This window comes from Coturnix japonica, chromosome 2 (genome assembly GCF_001577835.2).
Source record: "Coturnix japonica isolate 7356 chromosome 2, Coturnix japonica 2.1, whole genome shotgun sequence".
NCBI classification, from domain to species: domain Eukaryota; kingdom Metazoa; phylum Chordata; class Aves; order Galliformes; family Phasianidae; genus Coturnix; species Coturnix japonica.
Window position 1 is genome coordinate 80546426 of NC_029517.1, and position 20314 is coordinate 80566739.

The 20314-nt window shown below is 39.6% G+C and overlaps 1 long non-coding RNA gene across 6 annotated transcripts in view; it reads left to right on the forward strand.

The window, feature by feature from the left end:
- The first annotated feature begins 4116 nt into the window (after positions 1-4116).
- LOC107309995 overlaps positions 4117-20314 on the forward strand; it is a 29373-nt gene continuing 13175 nt past the window's right edge. Inside the window, exon 1 of one of the 6 annotated variants that reach the window (XR_001553418.2) lies at positions 4117-4960. This is a non-coding gene — a long non-coding RNA (uncharacterized LOC107309995). The remainder of the gene's footprint in view (positions 4961-20314) is intronic. The other 5 variants (XR_001553417.2, XR_001553421.2, XR_004306163.1 and 2 more) reach the window with 5 other exon arrangements.

Sequence of the window (20314 nt, forward strand, 5' to 3'; positions counted from 1 at the left end):
ATGTTCCAGGCACTGTGAAATACAGTGTGGATTCAAGCATACAACATTCAAGTCACTCATTTCACAAGAGATTAGACTGGTGAGGGAGAGCAGTAGAGAAGCCTGTAGTAAAACTAGGCAGCGTGAATTCCTCTTGGCTACAGGGCAGTCTTCTTGTCCGGCATGCTGCCAGTCAGCAGCTGGGAGCACTACTGCTGAAGTGAGAGGTCCACTTTCCTTTCAAGTGGCCTGGTGTAAGTGACAGGAAGCTTGTAGGTGTCAAAATCATTTTCAGGTCTGCCTACTCAAACACAAAACTCTTATGCAAGACGACATCAGGCTATCTAGAGGCAATAAAACTAAATAGGGAAAATGTTGGGCAATACCTGCTGACATCACTGTCAGTGGAGGTAGACCATGTGGGACTGCCGTTGGCTGAAGTATGTAAACTTTACTGGACTGTGGCATGTGGTGAAGGTTAAGGTTCAGATATGCTGGAACCTGAGCAAAAGGCCTCTCGAGGGGAGTTCACCTCTGTGGTGTTCATGGCCAAAAAAACAGAAAAGGAAGAAGTTCTCTCACAGGGGGAATGACCAGGTTGGTGAAGTAGTCACCAAACTGACCCTGGAAGTGGCTCTGGGACCTTCAGAAAAACCAGAGCCTCACTGGAAAGAGGAAGCAGTGGTGGACCTGCTGCAACTTCAAGCCTGTAACAGGACATCTGGTGGAAGGGGCTGAAAAACTTTGACAGGAGCAGGAGGATGAGGGAGAAGTGTTTTAAGGTAGAAGTTCCCAAAGTTCCTGACTAGTGGAGGACTGTTAGCCTTATTTTTCTCTGGCAGTGCCACTGAGCTGTTTCATCAAACCTTTAAGAGAGACACTGTTGAAAACAGTGCTTTTAACAGAATTTTGCAGGCCAGCCTTAGAGCATTTCGGCTGGCCTCATGGACCATACTTTGGGAGTGCCTTCTTAAGGGGAATTCTGGTCTACTTATTCTAATAAAGTTCTCAATTCATCGTCAGAAGACTGAAACTCTTCTGGGGATTCTGCACTATTGTCATTTGACATGGTGGCTGTCGGGGTTTGTGGATGGTTTAGAGGCATAGGAGGTTATTGGCCTATCACAGATTCCCTGGGAGCTGCTGTGTGCCATGGGGGGCCTTACAGCCTATTCTCTCTTGCAGAAGGGACATGCTCTGCCACCCCCAAGGAACAATAATGTTCAGACAAAGAACATTTTTTCCAGATCTCTTGCAAACATGGAACTGAGCATGGAACCCTTTCTGAGCCAGGAGGAAGCTGCAGAATTTCACGTATCTGCTCTGCCTTCAAGCCAGGATGAATACTGGGCAGAAGCTTCTTTGTACGTAGATGTTTTGGGACCATCTGAATACAGATAGTTCTTGTTATTCCAGAAAAAATGCTGCTGAACCTTAGACAGAAGGTTTTTCATCCCTGTCATTAAAAACAGCTCCACTAAATAATGGGGAAATGAGGTGTAAAGGCCAGAATACTAAGAAAAGCAGAACGGAGTGCTCTGAAGCTGTAGGAGGATGCTTGGTTCCTGAATAACTATGCTTATTTTGATGCAATTCCAGGATTGCTACCATACATCTGAGATCAATTTGATGTGGAATATGTAGGGGAAAACCACTTCTCGTGCAGTGTCTTTTTAGGGGTTGGTCAAATGAAATATATTGGGCAAACAGAGCAGTTTACTACTACAAAAAAAAAAGATTAGGTCCTCTGCCCTTCTCTCCCTTTCTCTTTCCAACATAACTTTGTATTTTCTCTAATGCTTGTACCTCTCCAGGAACTGATTTATTAACTGAAATGGCAGACCATTTATGCCATTTATGTCATGGATTGTTTTCTCCCATTTCTCTGAATTGAAACAAGCCATAGAGGTAGCTGATACAGCCATAAAATACGACAATAGATGATGTGTCTGTGAGCAGGAAAAGAGGAAGAGAGCTGGGACATACAAAGAGAGAAGCAGGAGAAGAAAAAAAGAGCAGATGGATCTCATACTTTCAACTGCAGAGACCCATTAGTTTGGCTTATCTACTCATCAAACTGAAAGCTATGGCTTTATGCCACTTAAAGAACTTTTTTTCCTATTCAAATTTAATTCTTTTTTGATAGATAAACTGCATTTTTAGCTCTTCTCATGCCTGAATTTTCATGAACTTCACTCCATTTTCTGACTTAGATGTTGGTATTCTCCTATTTAATTAATTATTCATCCCTCAATTCATTATTTTCACATGATTTCATCTCTAACAAAACCTAACAAAAGATAAAAAAGTAGAAGTCAGAGAGCAACAAAATACTGAGCATTAACCATGTGGGATTCAGGTATTTTAGCTGGCAGCAAACTTCACTGCTTTACTACAAGCAGTTATTTCTCTGGACATTCAGACTAGTAGTGCAATGGGACATTGGCTATAAATACAAAGGTCTTTAGAAGTGATGACTAAATAGGGAAAGGCAAGGTCAGGTATCAACCAACAATTTTAGTCTCAATCCCATGGCAGTTATACACTGCTAGTTAAACATAGGCACATTCTCTATTAGTTAAGGCCAGAGAGAGTCATATTTTTGGGCCAAGAGAAGCCAAGTCATTTTGTTTTGTAAGTCTAATTTCTTTTGGACAAATTGCCTTGGGTGACTGATATCTTCAGCATCCAATTGACCAGAGCAAAACCTGCTCCTTTCACCCAAGACTGTAAGCTATTTTTGCTTCTGAGGACCCTTCTCTCTGTGACTGAACCATGGGAAGAGCTAGGTTTGAAATTTTGGAGTGTTACAATCCCTGTGTACTCTGTTCTTTTAAAAACTGTCTCCCTCAGATGATGACAGAATCCACCAACATGCCAACTCACACCTACTCTAGCTCTTTGGATGGGGCTATGCTCTATGATTTTATCTTTACATCGTTGTTTCTTACGAGTAGAGGTAAATGAAAAATTTCAGCAAGAAGTGCAGCAGTGAGAATAGACCTGGGGCACAGAAGGGGCTGGAGCACCATGGGGCAGTGGCAGTGAATATGCAGACCTCAGTCTTAGACCCCAGCCCCGGGGAGCAGGGGCTGAAGGGGAAAATGGGAAATGCTGTCATTAGGTGCATATGGGTATGAAGGGCATAAAACCAAGGGTTGGTGAGGAGCATGGTGAGTTACAATGTGCTTCAGTCTGTTGGTGGGATGGAAGAGTTCCACATTTCTGCCACTTCTTATATGCTGTTGTCATATTGGCTGGTTTGCAGGCATATATCTGAACACTCATTTAAATTTTTTTTTAGTTATATCTGAAATCTGCTCTAGAGGAATTTGTAAGTCCTTCAGCGTAGGCTTTTTCTTCCTTTGTCTTTGTAAAAGCAAAGCTCAGCCCCCAACCTTTCACATTTCTTAACTAATTCTGTATTGAGATGTTTATTACATGTTTCTTGCTCGAGGAGAATCCCATTTGTCTTGAGCATGCAGTATTCTCTTCTGTTTCCTGTGAAAAGCTGTTCTTCTCAGTAGGCTGTGCTTCAAAGACGTTCGCTCTAAAACATGGGCTCAACAAAAGCCATGCAGTTCACTCTCTCCTATCTGCTATAAGCAATCACATAGTGAGAGCTTTCCTAAAACAAACAAACACTGCATTATAAATGCTGAGTACCTTTCTCAAGGTGCTAACGGGAAAGTGTGTTTTAAAAGAAATCAAGTTAGCAATATTCTAAACCTAATTTTTAAGCATTTTGAATTTACAGCTCAATTTAAGTGGTAAGGCTGGAAAGTGAGAGTGAGGAAAAGTATCTCCTCCTTCTCTCTTTTCAGCTTGTTTACTCTGTCCATGTGCCAGCACAGTGTGGTATTCAGTTCCTCTCTTTTCCTAAGAGTTTATATGGACATGCACCAATTTTATTTCTGTCAATATTCCATATGGCAGGAGGGGAGGTGAAACCTGTCATACTGATCTGCAGGAAATATCCGATGGGATGTGGAATTTGCTCCATTGTAAATCTAAAGATTGGGTAAAATTCAGTGTTACATAGAGATAGCTTTGCAGAGAGAGCTGCAACAGCCTGTACATCCATGGGCTGCTCCAAGGGTGGCTTTGGAGCATGACAAACAACTCCTGGCTCACAATAGGAGTAGGTTTACAACTTCTGAGTCCAGCAGCACACACCCCCTTCTCTTCGTGTATCCTGGGTAACACACGACCAGGGGAACAGAGTAATGATTCTCTAAATATCTGATCAATCACAGGAAATAGCTGGCACACAGTCGCTGCTAATCTTCAATCTGAGATCGGTTGCATGGGAGAATTTTCTTACTTCTTCTCTCCATGGTTATAATCTGGCCGCAAGGTTTTTTTTAAATTGAGATCACATCTGATAAGAGATTAAGGACGTGATAAGAAGCTGTTTTATATGAAATTTAAGAGGCCATTAACATTCCATTGAATTGTAAAATTGTCAAGCTAAAAACAGCTCTCCTGGTGTTCTGCACAGATGCAATAGCAGATCACTGAGTCACAGGAAATGATTCAGTCAACATTTCTAAACTTTCAATGTGTGTTTTATGGAAGAAACTTGATGTAAATGTTTAGACAGTTATGGTTTTGGAGATAAATATTACAATTTTATGGAGTTTGGGGTCTGACGTACCAGAATTGTGATGCATGGTTGTCAATTTGCTGAACATCTAAAGCTGTTTGATTGTTGTATCCAGTTCCAGCGTGGGATGTACTTTCTTTGGCTAATGAAATACAGCGTTGTATTTGTGTATAACAGATTACACATCAGAAAGTCCAAGCTAGATTAATGACCTGGGATTCCCTCTGCACTGCTTCAGGAGAACTTGTACAGACCTCCACACAGTTCCCTCAAGCTTCTTGTCACCCTGTAAATACAGTGCTTCAGTGGTACGACCTCCCACAGCAGGTTATCCTCGGCCCTCAATGTCCTCGCTGGGTAAACTGCTTCTGAAGGGTAAGTTAAAATGTTTCCTCTCTCATTTAAATTGCATTAATTGCAGCAGCTGGAGTTCTGAAAACTCAGAATTCATTTCTTCTGATGTCAGTTTCTTGCAGCTAGAATGTTTACAGTATTTTTCAGTTATTTTAATTCAGTAGGATTTTCTTAAATGCTTTACTTTGTAAGAAGCTGAATATATATATAACGTGTATAAAAGAGGGGAAAAATTCTGTAGTGAGGAGTGAGGCAAAGAAATACATGGGAAGTGGCCCTGCAGCTACCAAGGTCAGTGCAGGAGGAGGGCAGGAGATGCTCCAGGTGTGGAGCAGATGCTCCCTGCAGCCCAGGAGAGGCCCATGGAGAAGCAGGCTGTCCTCTGCAGCCCATGGGCACTGCATGGAGCAGATCTCCATGTGCAGCCATGGAGGCACACATATTGGAGCAGAGGAAATGTGTGAGGGGGAAGGAGTGGCAGAGAGGAGCTGTTAGGGAATGGTGGAAGCACCCATTCCTCATCCTGCTGTGCTGTCTGGAGAAGTAGGGTTGTAAGTGAAGGAGTGAAGCTGAGTATGGGAGGAAGGTGGTGGGACAACGCTTTTAGTTTCTAGCTTTGTTTCTCGCCATCCTACTCTATTTTTAATTGGCAATAAATTAAATTATTTTTCCCCAAGCTGAGTCTGTTTTGCCCATGATGGTAATGAATGAGTGCACTCTCTGCCTTTGTCTTGACCCATTTTCTCCTGCTGTCCTGTTGAGGAGGGTAAGCGAGAGTGGCTGGGTGGGCACCTGGCGGCTGCCCAAGGTCTGCCTGTCACCATTGTGTTTTATTATCTGTGCTAATTGTGGATATTTTAATTCGTCCAAATACCTGCTGTGTAATTTGGATGATGAGATCTTTGATGTCAGGCTGTTTTCAAGGAAAATGTAAAAAGAATCAGAGAAGGGAAGCAGACATAATGTTGAATAGATACTCAAATGGCAAACTGAACACAAGTAGCTTTCACTAAAAATTGTCTTGAAAGGATTGTAATGACAATGTTTCTCGATTTTTTTTTATCTCGAGGGTGAATTTTAAGTAAAAGGCAATAAACAGTTTAAAAATCACAATGTCAGTGACGTAACACTAAAATCAAAGCTTCAAGAATGAAAATAAGTTTCCTTTGTTCGGCAGCCTGTAATGGTTAGCTTTGAAATTTCAGTCCTGAATCTTTTGCATTTCCTTTTTAAAAGTTTAAAGTAAATGCTACTTCAGCCATTTGGATTTGGTCTCCTTGAAGGGACAGAGAAATATATCTTTGTGGGGCTTATACCAAATGTCCTTTTGCTGTAACTTACAACATCTTCTTTGAAAACTATTACATTGTTTGTGAAGCTCCCCAGGCAGCAGGTGGTCAGAAATATATATATATATATTTTTTAACAACAAAATCAAAATCTCCTTTGTGGTCACTGAAATGTGTAATGGATGGAAACTTAACGAACCTACTATTAGTTTTTTTGTCACTTTCCTTTTTTATCTTCAAATCCTTTTAGATACACCTGTTTCTAAATCATGTTCGCTTTTCCTTGGCTTAAAGTAAATAATTTAAGGATTGTTATAACGAAGTTTTAATAGTGAAATCATTGAAAATATGTACATACAGAAAGTACTGTGACCTGTGGTTCCTTTGACTAGCTAAAGAGTTTGAATGTTGATTTATTTTGGTGTATGATTTACGCTGTAAATTCTTATGGGTCTATTAAAGCCAAAGTAGTTACAGCAGTAAATCTAAAATACATATAAGGCAAATGGAAGACAATGAAAAAATAATTCATAATGACAAACAAGACAGGCTACTTTATCTCTCTTTTTTGTCTAATCAGATTTTAAATGTATACGGAATTGTGTAACCCACCTTTCTAAGCTCATTTGTAGTAAGATGACTCTGCAACGGTAGAGCTGAACAGAAAGGAGAAAAATGTGAAACTACAGTTTCAAAACCATATAAGGAGTTATCTATAGTAATGAAATGACTGGAAATTCAGTAAGGATGAATGCCAAGTCCTGCACATGGGAATTAAAGGATATTCAGGTTGGAAATTAGGAACAATTTCTTCTCAGAAACAGCGGTGAGGCAGTGGCACAGACTGCCTGGGGAGGGGGTGGACTCACCATCTCTGGAGGTGTTCAAGAACCACGTGGATGTGGCACTGAGTGACATGGTCTAAAGTGGTCACAGGTATGAACTGATGATTGGCTGATGGTCTTGTTCTTTCCAACTTTCATAACTCTATGATTCTATAAAAGACCTTGTGTAAGAGTGCAGACTGGGGGCAGAGGAGTGAAAGCAGATCCATGGAGAGGACCTGGTGGGCAGCAGGCTGGACAGAATTCAGCAGTGTGTCCTCACAGCACAGCTGGCTGCTGACAAGCACTTGTTAGATCATGTTTGCATAATCTGTTCAGTTTGGGGCCACCAAAAGCAAGAGAGAAAGTGGTAAGCTGGCATGAGTTTGGTGGAAGGCCAAAGCAAGGGGGCTGGAGGGAGGCTGAGGAAGCATGGCTTGCTTAGCCTTGGGAAGAGACAGCCTTGGGGGGCCTTAACAGCAGCACTCCCATGGCTGCAACAGGGTCATCAGGAAGATGGAGCCTGGCACTTCTCAGTGGAGTGCAGTGTGGGAGAAACAGAGGGAACGAGCAGATGCTGATACTGGATTGGTTTGCAGTGGGGGCAAGGAGAAATCTTTTCACCATGAGGATGCACATACTGGAACAGGTTCTTCAGAGGAGGTCGTGCACTCTCCATCCTTGGATGGTTGAAACTGGATGGGTTAAAGCCCTAAATAACCTTATGGCTTGTTCTGCTTGGAGTGGGACATTGGACTCAATGAACTTGTTAAATCCCTTCATCTGAATTTCCCTGTGATTCTATGTGATTTTATTATTGCTATTTTTTTCTTTTCTGTGAGAAGATGAAAGGCTGCTTAAAAAGGGTCATTTGCAGAGTTCACATTCGGTCTCATTTCTATCTTAAAGACTTTTCACTTGTGCTACATTTGAGCTGATACATATGAAAAAGTTGCTTAATGCAGAAGACTTCAAAATTCTTGATTCTATGATCTCAAGACATTTAGATTATAACATATTTTTGCTCAAGTGAAAGTAACTCCCTTCTTATTTTGGCAAATAGTTATTCTTCTCTTTTGTTTTAATTGGGGACTGAAGGCATGAAGCGTGCCTTCTTTATGAAATAAAAGCTTATTTTACAAGTTAAGGGTGTAATTTGAAAATAGAAGACAGATTTTGAATGGCACAGATTACTTGTGTTGAATTGCTATTCATTACCTGTTTTCAATTTATGCTTTGGCTGTTTGCAAAGACCTACGAGTATATTCCTAAGCTCAGCGTTAGGTGCAGTAATTTTATTTACTGATTGGAAAGTTAAGTTCTCGAACAGACCTTACAATAGGCTCAAGTGAGCTAAAAATAAACTCCAGGCAGTTCGTATTAACTGGGTAATAACAAGCAACAGCAAAAAGCTATGATGAAAACAGGAAGTTCGTTACACAAGCTGCCCTTTCCAGATAGGTATGAATTCTTCAAGGCTTTACTAAAATAATAATCCCTCAAAGTTTTTAATAAAAGCGGAGAGTTGCCTATTGTTCATAGCTCAGTGGAGACGAAAAACATGCACCCCAGTACATTGTGAAAGATTTGCTGTGTTCTGGGAAACAACGCTATTTCCATTTAGTTATTGGTAACCCTGATTTCAGTTTAAAGTCACTGTGGATTTGATTCTGCAGAAGGCTGAGCGGCTGAGCCCTGTCTGGTAAAGGTGCATGACAGCATTTAGTCTGTGGTGTGCTGAGATTGAAATGTGGAAGTTGCCCCTGATTGACTGGTGTTCTGGGCTCTTCTTGATGCTGAAGCAATCCTCAGCACCACCCAGGAGATACAGTCCCTCTATGAAGCCTCAGTTCCTTCTTCATTCACTTGGCCAGCGGAGGTAATGCTTGTCCTTAGAAGTGATGAGTGATGCAAAGGTGTTATCTTGGCCCCTCCTAAAGATGTTTTGCTGCTTTTTTCATTCCAGTGGCTAACGGTCGTTAAAAGAGCTCTGGCCTTTCTTCTGTCCTGCAGCACTTGCTAATCCCTGGCACTCTTTCATCACCACACAACTGGGGCCACTCCTCAGTAAAGCTCTCCCATCTCTTAGGAGCCCACTTGTTTACAGTGTGGCTTTGCCTCTGAGGTTTTTAATGTGCATGTGATAAACATGGTGCAATGTACAACTCTCACTCACCCTGCTATGTTTGCATGACAAAAGAAATGTCAGCGTGTATTTCTCTTGCCAAATGAAATCATGTTAGACTTTTATGTTTGCTCTGATTTGGATGCTTTTTATCTAATGCTGCCCATCCAATAAAATGACCTCAAATTAAGATTTTTGAAAATCAGAATTGACTATTTCCACTCAGCAGGACAGAACACAGTCAGATTATTAAATAATTACAATGTCGATTTACTGTTAAATTCTTCGTAGAGTCTAAACACATTATACAGTCTGTACAGATGATACTGGTATAAACCCATGGATAGACTGTAGCCATTATGACCTTATCACACAATTCTGGTTCTCAAACTGGAAAAAGCTGGTATTTCTTGTGTAGTTGAATGACTACATGGTCTGCAAAGCCCCCCTATCACATTTCAGAATACATTACTTTAATAATTTTTGCAATATATGACTGGAGAAAGATTCTTTGTACACCTATGATATGTTTCCTCGTGAAATCTCTTCAGATTTAAAAATTCAAAGTCATATAATTCTCTATTTGACTCTGTTCAGCTTATGGAAGGAGTGCTTCCACATTTAGAGTCCCAGAATCAAGTCCAACCATCAGTGCACCCCCACCATGCCCGCTGCCCACGTCCCCCAGTGCCACATCCACACGGGTTCTTGAACATCTCCAGGGATGGGGACTCCACCACCTCTCTGGGCCACCTGTGCCATTGCAGCACCGCTCTTTTGGAGAAGAAATTTCTCCTAATATCCAACCTGAAAACCAACCAAGTTTTGCCCCAGTATTTCAAATTCAGTTGGAAATTACTGATTAAAAACAAAAACAAAACAAAACAAAACAAAAATCCAGCTTTGGAAACCTCCTTTTATTACATTCTCTAGTTTTGCATTCTGCAGTGCAGATTGATGTAGTTATTCTATTCCAAGCACTAAATTCTAGTCTTTATCAAATCTAATATTGTGTCAATTAATTCAATTCCACAGACTAATTAAAGTTTTCCCTACCATTGAACTTCAGTGCTAATCATTTAATGTTTTTCCGTGGTATTGGTGTAATACACTCTTATGTCTTTCTAAATGATTCTACTAATGAATGAATGTAAAGTTTAGACATTTTAAATATTGGTTGTAGATGTAATATTAACTTCGCTGTCATTTAGCCAGAACTGTGTAAGTATTTCTCTTTTCTTTTAGTTTAGTATCCTCAAATTGCTTTTGTAGCTTTTCTCTGAACTTAATCCAATTTGTCTACAATTTTTTTTTCCCCCTGGTAATTAGTTAGATATTGATAGCATAAAAACACTGGAACAAATTCCACCTGTTATGTGTAGAATCATCTCCTTTTACTTCTTTGAACCTGTCTCCTGCTAGCTCTCATCAATGGATCCTACTTCCTGTGTCTGCAAAAACAGCAAGCACTTGATGCCTAGCTGCCTTCTCTACACGTAGTGTGATGGTTTCATGTTCCATAACTCTCTTATGGATGAAGAGTGAAGTCTGTCACATTGGTAGAAGAAAGAGTTTGGTTTTGTTATTTTCATGTGTAGTTTTGTATTTTCTGCGATCTGAACCATATGAACATGTATATCTGCGTTGATTTTAGGGGTTGTCCTGAGGTTGTCTACAGAACCAGTGCTGGTCTCTTGCAGTGAGCTGCAAGGGTGGCTTGTGGTGAGGGCAGATGGATTCGTGCTCAATGTGCAGAGCTCTCCCATGCAATGAGTGTGTGCAACTGCCATGTTGGACTGGCAATGTGTAACCACTTTGCGTGTTCCCCATTTACTAACATACCTAGGTGATGCCACACCTAGGTGTGGTACACTTGCTCTGCTCAATAAATCTTGGACAATTTTAAAATAAATCTTTCCTTTTCTTACCAAGAGAAATACCTATTGCGAGATGGACTATGCTATGACGTGAGACACATATTGATGTTCTTTCTCCTCACTGGACCTTCTCTTTCTCATTCTGAATTCAGCCACTCTGTGGCAATTATATGCTTGGACTGTGCATGACTTTGCATGTGGTTACACATCAGTTTCACAGTGCTACTCTTGCTATTAAAGCAGTGCCTGTAGGTGCTTCATGCCTTCTTGCCTTCTTTCCCCTGTGAAACTGTGCCCCAACTGCTGGAAAGAGCTACGATGCAAGAGGAATGGGGAAGGGAAAACTTAGTGTCAGGTGAGTACCCACCCATGCAGTCAACAAAGTGCTTGTTTATAGAAATCATATGGTCATTTCTTTTCTTTGTTTGCAAAAATATCAGACACCATAATGGCAGAACTTACAAATTCATACGTAAAGCCTGGTTAGGGTCTGATAATGGAATGATTCTCTGAAGTGGTGGGATTTCTTTCATCCCACAGTGGTATCATGGCCCATGTTTTATCAAAGGTGAGATGAGAATCTGAAGCTTTGCTTCAAGACAATATGTTTTTCTCAACCTGTGAAAGACTATCAAGGTTCCAAGCAGTGCAACAAAAATTAAGAAGTGTTCAGAAAGGCTTTCAAAATCAGATATTGAGTACAACTCTATCACTGAGAAATCTGACAGAGAAACAGAACCTATTATAACTCCTACAGGCCATCATGATAGTCGAAGGAAGCCTCTGATCAAGATTGTTCCTTACAGATTATAGCCACAGAAGGAGTCTAGGAAAACTAGGGAAAGTTTGTATACAGTGACATTTGTAAGAACAGACAATCAAACAAGAACATTTCTCCACTTATTTTGTGAATTTTTCATTAACAAGAGTTTGATTTCTGTAAATTGTTTTTAGCAATGGAGATTTTGGCCATACCAAATAGTTTATGTTATTTTTCATTGCTTGTGGCTCTGCTGCAACAAAAGAACTTGATCTTTTGGCATTCAGTAATATTTTTGCTTTGATCCTGTAATTAGTTGATGCTAGCCACAAAATGAGTTTAATTTTGTTATGAATGCACTTGGGATATGCAGCATTCATTTTTACTACATCAAAACTTAACCCAAATAAACAATTATATTATTACGCTACTGTCAAATGATATTTGGCACTTATTTTGCTGAATGATTCAGGGAGGTGCCCAACAGTCTTCCTTGACTGCATATGGGAACAACTCTGAGTTTATGAAAATTGAATTGCAAACTAAACAGGAGGATCATAGAAACTATAGCCTTTCATTACTATTTGGGTTTCATTGGAAAACAATACATAAGAGATAAGAGGAGAATAACAGGCCCAGTAATTCCTATCAGAGAAGCTAAGATGGTGACTGAGTGAGACTTTTTGCTTCAGGCTTTACATTTCACCTTGATTCTGCTTCATGTTAGTGTATTAGCATACATAGCTGGTGCTTTGCAGCATCCTTGAATGGATTCAGCCTACTGTGGAATAAAAGAAATTGATTAATTGATGTGTGTTTCTCTACTTGAGGCCACTCATGTACTGTGATTGCAAGGGGAGAGAAAAAAGCCAACTAAAGCTGTGTATAACTAGGATGTATAAAAATCAGGTCTTGAACTTTTTCTTGACCAATGAATAAAAGAGAGATTATTTGAAAACACAGACATCCTGGGAGTACAGGTGAACAAACAGGCATGCAAGCAAAAAAAAAGTGCATTATTTTGAAAAGAACAATCAATTCTATTCAACTGAGCACACAATACACAAAACAATTTATGAAGAAAAATAATTATCTGACCATTTTTATTGATCTTGATAAGAGGTGAGCAATCGGTAATATTACTGGAATGTAAGAGTCAACAAAATGTGGGACAGAATTGAGAAAAGGTATTTGGTGAGGAGAGATGATAATTAGCTCAGTGTTTTTACTATGGTTAGACTGAATTTTAAATATCAAATCTTTATCTCTTCTCAGTTTATGTCTTTTTAAGAATCAACCAATATCAATTTTTATACACTATAGGTAGAATAATAGAGTGTTTTCTGAAAAGATATGTAGTATCGTCTAGGTGTTGTTAGGTGATGGTTTTAGTTTCATTAGTATGGTGATAGATATTACTATGATGATTATTGTTGTTACGTGCTAATAACTTCTTCCAGCTCCTAATAATTAAGGGTAGTGGGTAGGCGCACACATTACAGTTATTCAGTACTTTTCCTGAGCTCAGTAACTTCCATTTGAAGAGGGAGAAAATACAATCATTGCTGGAGACTGATTCTCTGAACTACAATTTACTGTTCAGTGTATTATCAGATTCATGAGTTTTGCTCAGCCTTTTTTCAAGGTAAAGATACCTTCAGTAACACCCACTGGAGATTATTTAAATCAAACGTGCTGAATCTCACACAGTTATGTGCTGGAGAGATACATGTTTTGCTGAAGGGGAATAGCCTTTAGAGTTTGCTATTTAAACATTTATTCAAATGTGTATAGTTCTGAATATTGTAACTTCCACATGGGAGAAGCACATTTATACTTTTAAAATATTATAGGAGACAAAAAAACCAATCTGCCTTCCTCAGATCTTTTCATGTGCCTTCCTAATTTTTGTCTTTTTCTTCATCTCCAGTAAATCATCCTGCAGAACAGAAAAAGAATGCTGTCTTGGGGGGTCTGTGCTTTCTCTGTAGTCTCATAAGGATGGTAGACTATCAAGTGCGAGAACTGCTTGCAGTTGTACTGGTGTAGGAGATGATTTATGGGTCAAAAAATTGTTGGGTGGTGTACGTATAGAGCCTATTCTTTCATGACCATTTTGAGAACTTAAATGGGGCTAGGCTGCACAAAAAAACTTTTGGGATAGTCTTCTAAAGACAGTGAATGTCCTCCTCTGCTTCTTCATTTCCTCTTTAATTTTTCTAAGGTTATTTCCTTCTTGATGCTTTTTGAAAGGTCAAGGTGAGTACAGTATTGATCTATTCTGGCATCCAAACATTTCAAACAGTATCTACATTCAAGAAGTCTTATTTTTCGTTGAAGTGTATTTGTTCTTTTATTGATACCTTGTTTAACACTTTTTCGATCATTCATAGTCAAATTGTTGAGTATTCAGTGCTCAGTATTGTTAAATTATCATATTTTTAATGTAAAGTTTTGAAATTTTAGTTTATCTTGAAGACAGAAATGCATTTATTTCATAGTTTGCAAACAAGAAAGTCATGACACACTATGTGAAATGAAGGTAAATCCCTAAATGAGGTGTATTCTCCATGGGAATGTCTGAATGGGGTTAGTTTTGCTGTGGTAAATTCTGAGTGTTATTTTTACCCAGTACGCTAAACATTTTATAAAAACCTTTTCCTCATGACCTATTTCAGTGGAAGGACAGGTTGTCTGAAACCGTATAGGTTAGCTTTTGCTGATCAATTCTTTTGATAGATATTTTAATTATCATAACTGTTGGCTCCAGGGCTAATCTTAGAAATCAGAAAAGAGACGTATGATTGTTAAATGATAGATGCTTTATAAAAAGCCAAACAAGCATTAGACATTGAATTAGGCACAACAAAACTGTGAGCGTTAGGCACCAAATGTATCTGCCTTTTATATACATGTACTTGGTGCACATGTAATTTTCAAGAACAGCTTTGCATATACATGAAACTGTTGCTATTCAGATAATACTTGTCTATGACCACAGGTTTGAGAAGCTTGTCTCACTTGTTGTGTGAAAAAGCCCTGGGCAATGCTTGCAGACATGGACGTGTCAAAACAGTTGCTTCTGCTGCTAGGAACAGCGTAGTTCCCAGTCTGCTCCCAGGTCAGCTCATTGACTTATGTAGTAAACCTCTGGATGGCCTTGAGCATCTTGATTATGTAGGAAAGATGATATAGTTGGAGAAGAGGTTACAGCAAATAACTTATCCTGCAGCAAATTTAAGATTCCCCGAACTTCAAATAACTAAATTATATATTACTTCAAATTGCAGTCTCATTGGACTCCTATGCCCATTTCATGAGACTTCTGAATATTTAACTTTTTTTTTTTTTTTTTTTTTTTTTTTTTTAATACCAACAAGAAATTTTGGAGTCCTCCCTTAGGAAAAAAATTGTAATTGCTTTTCTGACATTAAAACCTCAGGTAGTAGTTCTAGTTGAATGTATTGCTTAAGAAAAATTGTTTTTTTAACTAGATTTCAAGAGTTTTGGAAGAGACTTATGCTGTGGCATTGTCTCGTCCAGTCAATTCTACTCTATTCTGAATTTGTTGGACAAATTCAACCAATTCTGAGTTATCTGCAAGAGTTCTGGGTTACTTTATGTCACATGAAAATTAGGGGAAGCATGGAAGAGAGAGACTTGAATTAACAAACTGCTGAAGAAAGGGCAGGTAGGGAGCAAACAAGGTATTCTGCTGGGTAGTTGTGGACTGAGTTTGGGTTTGGACTGTCTAAAGTACATGTGTTGTTTTGCCTGGTGACATGATGAAAAAGATGGTGTCAAGTAGCTTTACGGAGTGAAGGGAACCATCCATTTGGCTGTCATTGCTATAGCTGCCTCAGTTCAAAAAGAGATCCTGAAAACCAATATCATATGCTTTATTAAACTCAAGTCTTAAGTAAGACTCTATATAATCATTTTAATTTCTGAGGCTTCAAAGTTATCCTGGTTAAATATATAAAGAAAATTTATCGTAAGATGTTAGCACCATTTTTCTTGATTATCACTTCTGAAGTCTCAAAGTACTCATTTCAAAGTGCTTATAAGCCACTTTCCCCCCCCCCCTACTTTGCCACAGCATCCAGTAACTTAATAAAAGGTAGATTATACTGATCTACTGTGAGGATTAACTAAAATATTTGGTTTTTTGCATGTCTACTCCATACGATTTTGAATAATTCCGGGACTACAGGTGGTGTATATAATTGTGTAGTACAGGTACAGAATGCACGTTTCTTTAAAAATAATATTTTGCTTCAGTATGACAAAGGACATGCCAGAAAGCGAGCTTTCACACTTAAAGCCATAAAGGACTCATGCTCATTTGGCTTTTCTGCCAGCAGAATCTCTCTAAAGATCTGGTCATTGATGAAGCACTGTACTTCATGGTCTTTGGTAGGTCTCCACATTGCTGTTACACAGCACAGTCTTCTGCTTCTGAATGTACTGCTGTCATGTAGGCAATCTGAAGCTGATCTAAAGCTTCTAGTCTGACTGTACCTGGTGTACCAGCAAGGTACATAGGGCTTTTGCTGGGGAAACTGTAGTGCATTTATTTTAGTGGAGAAAATATTTGAAGTACAGTGGAGATTAGTGTGGTGACAAAGATAGATGTTTTTTAGTTCCTGTGAAAGCGCAGATACAGGCCAGTTAGAGAATCCCAATTACAGCTTAGGTTACATATGCAAACAAAGGGATAAACTTATCAACCAGATTATTTAAAGTTGCTATGTACTTGATCTTTAATATCCTGGTGGTTTGGAAGGACACAATGAATTTTCTAAAGCAGGTCTGCGAAGTCATTTGGAAATATAATGCTTATTAACTAAGCAGTGCTGCATGGAAGAAGTTGTAGTCCACCATCCGTGTCTTCTGCTGCAATGTGCCTCTTTTGCTGCGTAACCTCACATGACTTTTTTGCAAGCTGACTCCTCAGCAGGTAACATGTCCCACATAGGTGCTCCACAAAGTTTCTAGACTGATTCGGTGCTCCAGAGAGATTTGGGAACTGTAGATGGAAGAAGATTATCGAAGTTCTTAAACCATGTAGCTGGCAGGGTAAAAAGCCTGATATCAGAAGAGACAGCTTTCATGGAATCACAGAATAGTTGAGGTTGGAAGAAAGATTGCCTGGTTCAACTTCCTTGCTCAAAGCAAGGTCACTAGAGTAGGGTGCCTGGTGTCTGGTCGGGTCTTGAATATGTCCAAGCACTGTGGTTCCCCAGCTGGCCTGTACTTAAACTGGAATTCCTGAACATATACATACAGATAAGTCATGCTCCCTTACCACCCTCCTCATCCCCAGTTTTTCTTCCCCAGGTAAAACCAATTCCTGCTCTCCCAGATTCTATTCTTATGTCAGACAGTCCAAACGGTTAATCCTCATGGGCCTTTGCTGGACTTGCTCCAGTATCTCTGTGTTTGCCTCACACAGCACTCCAGATGTGATCTCATCACAGCTCACCAGTGCATAATAATCACCCTCATCCTGACAGCAATGCTTTTCCTTAAGCACAAGGCTGCTCCTGGTTGAATTTCCTGCAAGGGTGATTTGATGGTTCATTTTCCATCTATCAACCAGTAATTCCATGTTCTTTTTTTGCAAGGCTGCTTTGTAGTTGGCCAACAGTGTGTGCTGGTACATGACATTATTCCTCTTTTGGGTGACTTTGCAGTTTCCTTTGTTGTTTGTCTGGACATTTCTGTTGGCCCAATTCTCCAGCTAGCTGATGTACTTCTTGTATGACAGCACACCTGTTGGACCTATCATCCATCCATCCCATCTTAGTATAACCTGAAAATGTTCTGAAGGTACACACTATCTCATCCTCCAGATCATTAATAAAGATGCTAAACAGTACCAAACATCATATTAACTCCTAGAGTACACTGCTGCTGACTGGCATCCAGCTCGACTTCATGCAGGCCAATGGATGATCCCAGTAGTTCAGCTAGTTTTCAGTCCAACTCTGTCCATTTATCTAGCCCCTACTTCATCGGTTTATCTCTGAGAATGTGATGGGAGAGAGTATTAACAACATCAACACTGCTGTTCCTTCATTTACCAAGCCAGTCATCTCATTATAGAAGGCTATCAGGTTGGTTAGGCATGAATAGGTTTAGAAATGGCTCCCTGGGAGATTTAGTTCCTCAGCTTCCTAGGCACTGATGTGAAGCTCACAAGCCATAGCTTCCTGGATATTCCTTCTTGATGTTTTTAAAGATAGCAATGACATTGGCTTTCTGCCAGTCTTGAGGAACCTCACCTGATGCCTGTGATCCTTCAAAGGCTACTGACTGTGGCCTTGCAATGACACTGACAGATCTATCAGTCCTTCTGGATGCATCTAGTCAGAACCCACGGACTTGTGTATCTCCAGCTGCTTAAGATGCTCCCTAACCTGATTGTCCATGATGTACGGGAAATCTCAATAGCTTCAACTGTTCTCATTGTCCTGGGGTTCCTCAGGGAAAGTCTTATCAGTAAAGACCAAGGCAAAGAAGGCAATGTATATCTTGGGCTTTTCCATATCATTTATTACTAGGTGTCCTGACTGTGGATATTGTTTACTTGGACTGATTCAAAGGCCTTAGGTTGTACCAGGGGAGATTTGGATTGGATGGCAGGAAGAATTTATTCACAGAAAGCAGGATTAGGTATTGGAACAGGCTGCTCAGGGAGGAAGTGGAGTTGCCATCCCTGGAGGTATCAAAGAGACATGAGGGTGCGGCACTGATGGGCATGTATTTATCATGGACTTGTAGTGTTAGGTGGATGGTAGGACTTGATGATCTTGAAGGTCTTTTCCAACCTAAACGATTGTAAGATTCTAAGTTGATATACGGAGTCAAAACCTTGTAAGACATTTGTGCTGGCCACATTCCAGTTGTTTAGCGGTAAGAGAGCTGTTATCCATTTATAGTTGCTGATAAACTGAGAATATATCACTTGTATAACAATTAGTGTAGAGTCTCCAGGGAGAAGGGAATTCTCTGGAGAAAGGGACAAATCTTGAGATTATCCTAGTGTGTGGGAGGAGAGAAAAGCTTTGACACATACTGGTCATGCAAAGGAAGTCGATCTGAGACTGAAAGCTGGCTGAAGAGCTAGGAGATGGCTGTGGAGAGTTGGGAGTAAACACACAGCCAGCACTGAGTGATTTTTTAAGATCAGGAGGGCACTGCTCATGGTTTGCATGTTTGCAACCCAAAGGCAATGACATGTCAGGCTGTTAGAAAGCACACAGGAAAAGAATCGCTGCAGAAGGGTAAAGTAACCAGAGGACTTTCTTTTGCAAATCAATTTAAGATTTCAGTTCTCTCTTACCTCATCTCATGGCTTATCTCTGTTTTAAAGACTTAATTCTTCCAGTTTGAATGTTAGAAGAATTTGGCTTTTCCTTTGATAATGTTCAATTTTAGTATTTCAAATTCAGAATCATAGAATCATAGAACCACAGAATGGCCTGAGTTGAAAAGGACCACAGTGATCATCCTGTTTCAACCCCTGTGCTATGTGTAGGGTTACCAGCTGCTAGACCAGGCTGCCCAGAGCCACATTTAGGAACAGTGTTGTTAATTTTACAACCTTTAAGCTAATCTGCATTACAGTTCCCAACCAAACTGAACTTCTGTCCCTGGCTCACCCGAAAAAGTTCAATACCAGGTTCTCAGGAACTAGCCATAATTCTGCCCTTTTCTAACCACATCTAGACTGCATCACCACAGTGTAGATTTAATTCTGAGCCTTACAGGAAATTCTGTCTTTCATTAGTTTGCCACATGAATCAAACTTTTGCAGAGCAATGCTAAATGTATCCTGTTGATTAAACCTCATTTTCAGTATGGAACTCATCCTGAAGAAATATTAGTACTATCCAGCGCCATTCCTATGTGACAAATGATTAAAGAGGTGCTTTTTTTCCAAGGTTTATTTACAGCTGAAGCAATACTTCTCAGTAGAACTAGAATTCTAAGTACAACCTAATAACTATTCCTTTTTCAGTCAAGAAAACAATTAAAAATTAGCTTGGAAAAGGTACACCTTTTCTCTCTGGCCACCATCTCAAACTGAGACAATATCAGTGTTTTGGATGGTCGTTCATTATTGCATCTCTGAAAGAACAATAAGCTTCTTTCTCTTGATTACTTCAAAACAGCAGTGAAACTATTTGTAAATGGGAAAAGTGCAGAGTGTTCAAATAGTTTGGCTTTTCTTGAAAACTTATAAGCATTTATACCATAAAAAGCAGACAAGGATTTTCCGGAAACAGTAGTAGGTTCTTGGCTCTCTTATGCTCTACGTAAGTCATCATTCAGTTTTAAAATCATGTTTGTAGTCACTTTTCATTTGCCAAAAGAGTTCCAGAGTTATAGAAGACTTTTCAGTCTTAAATATTTGGAACAGCTGAAGCGTTGTGGAAAATTATTATCTGAACTATTAACTTAAAATAACTGCTTTGTCTTATGAACAGCGCAG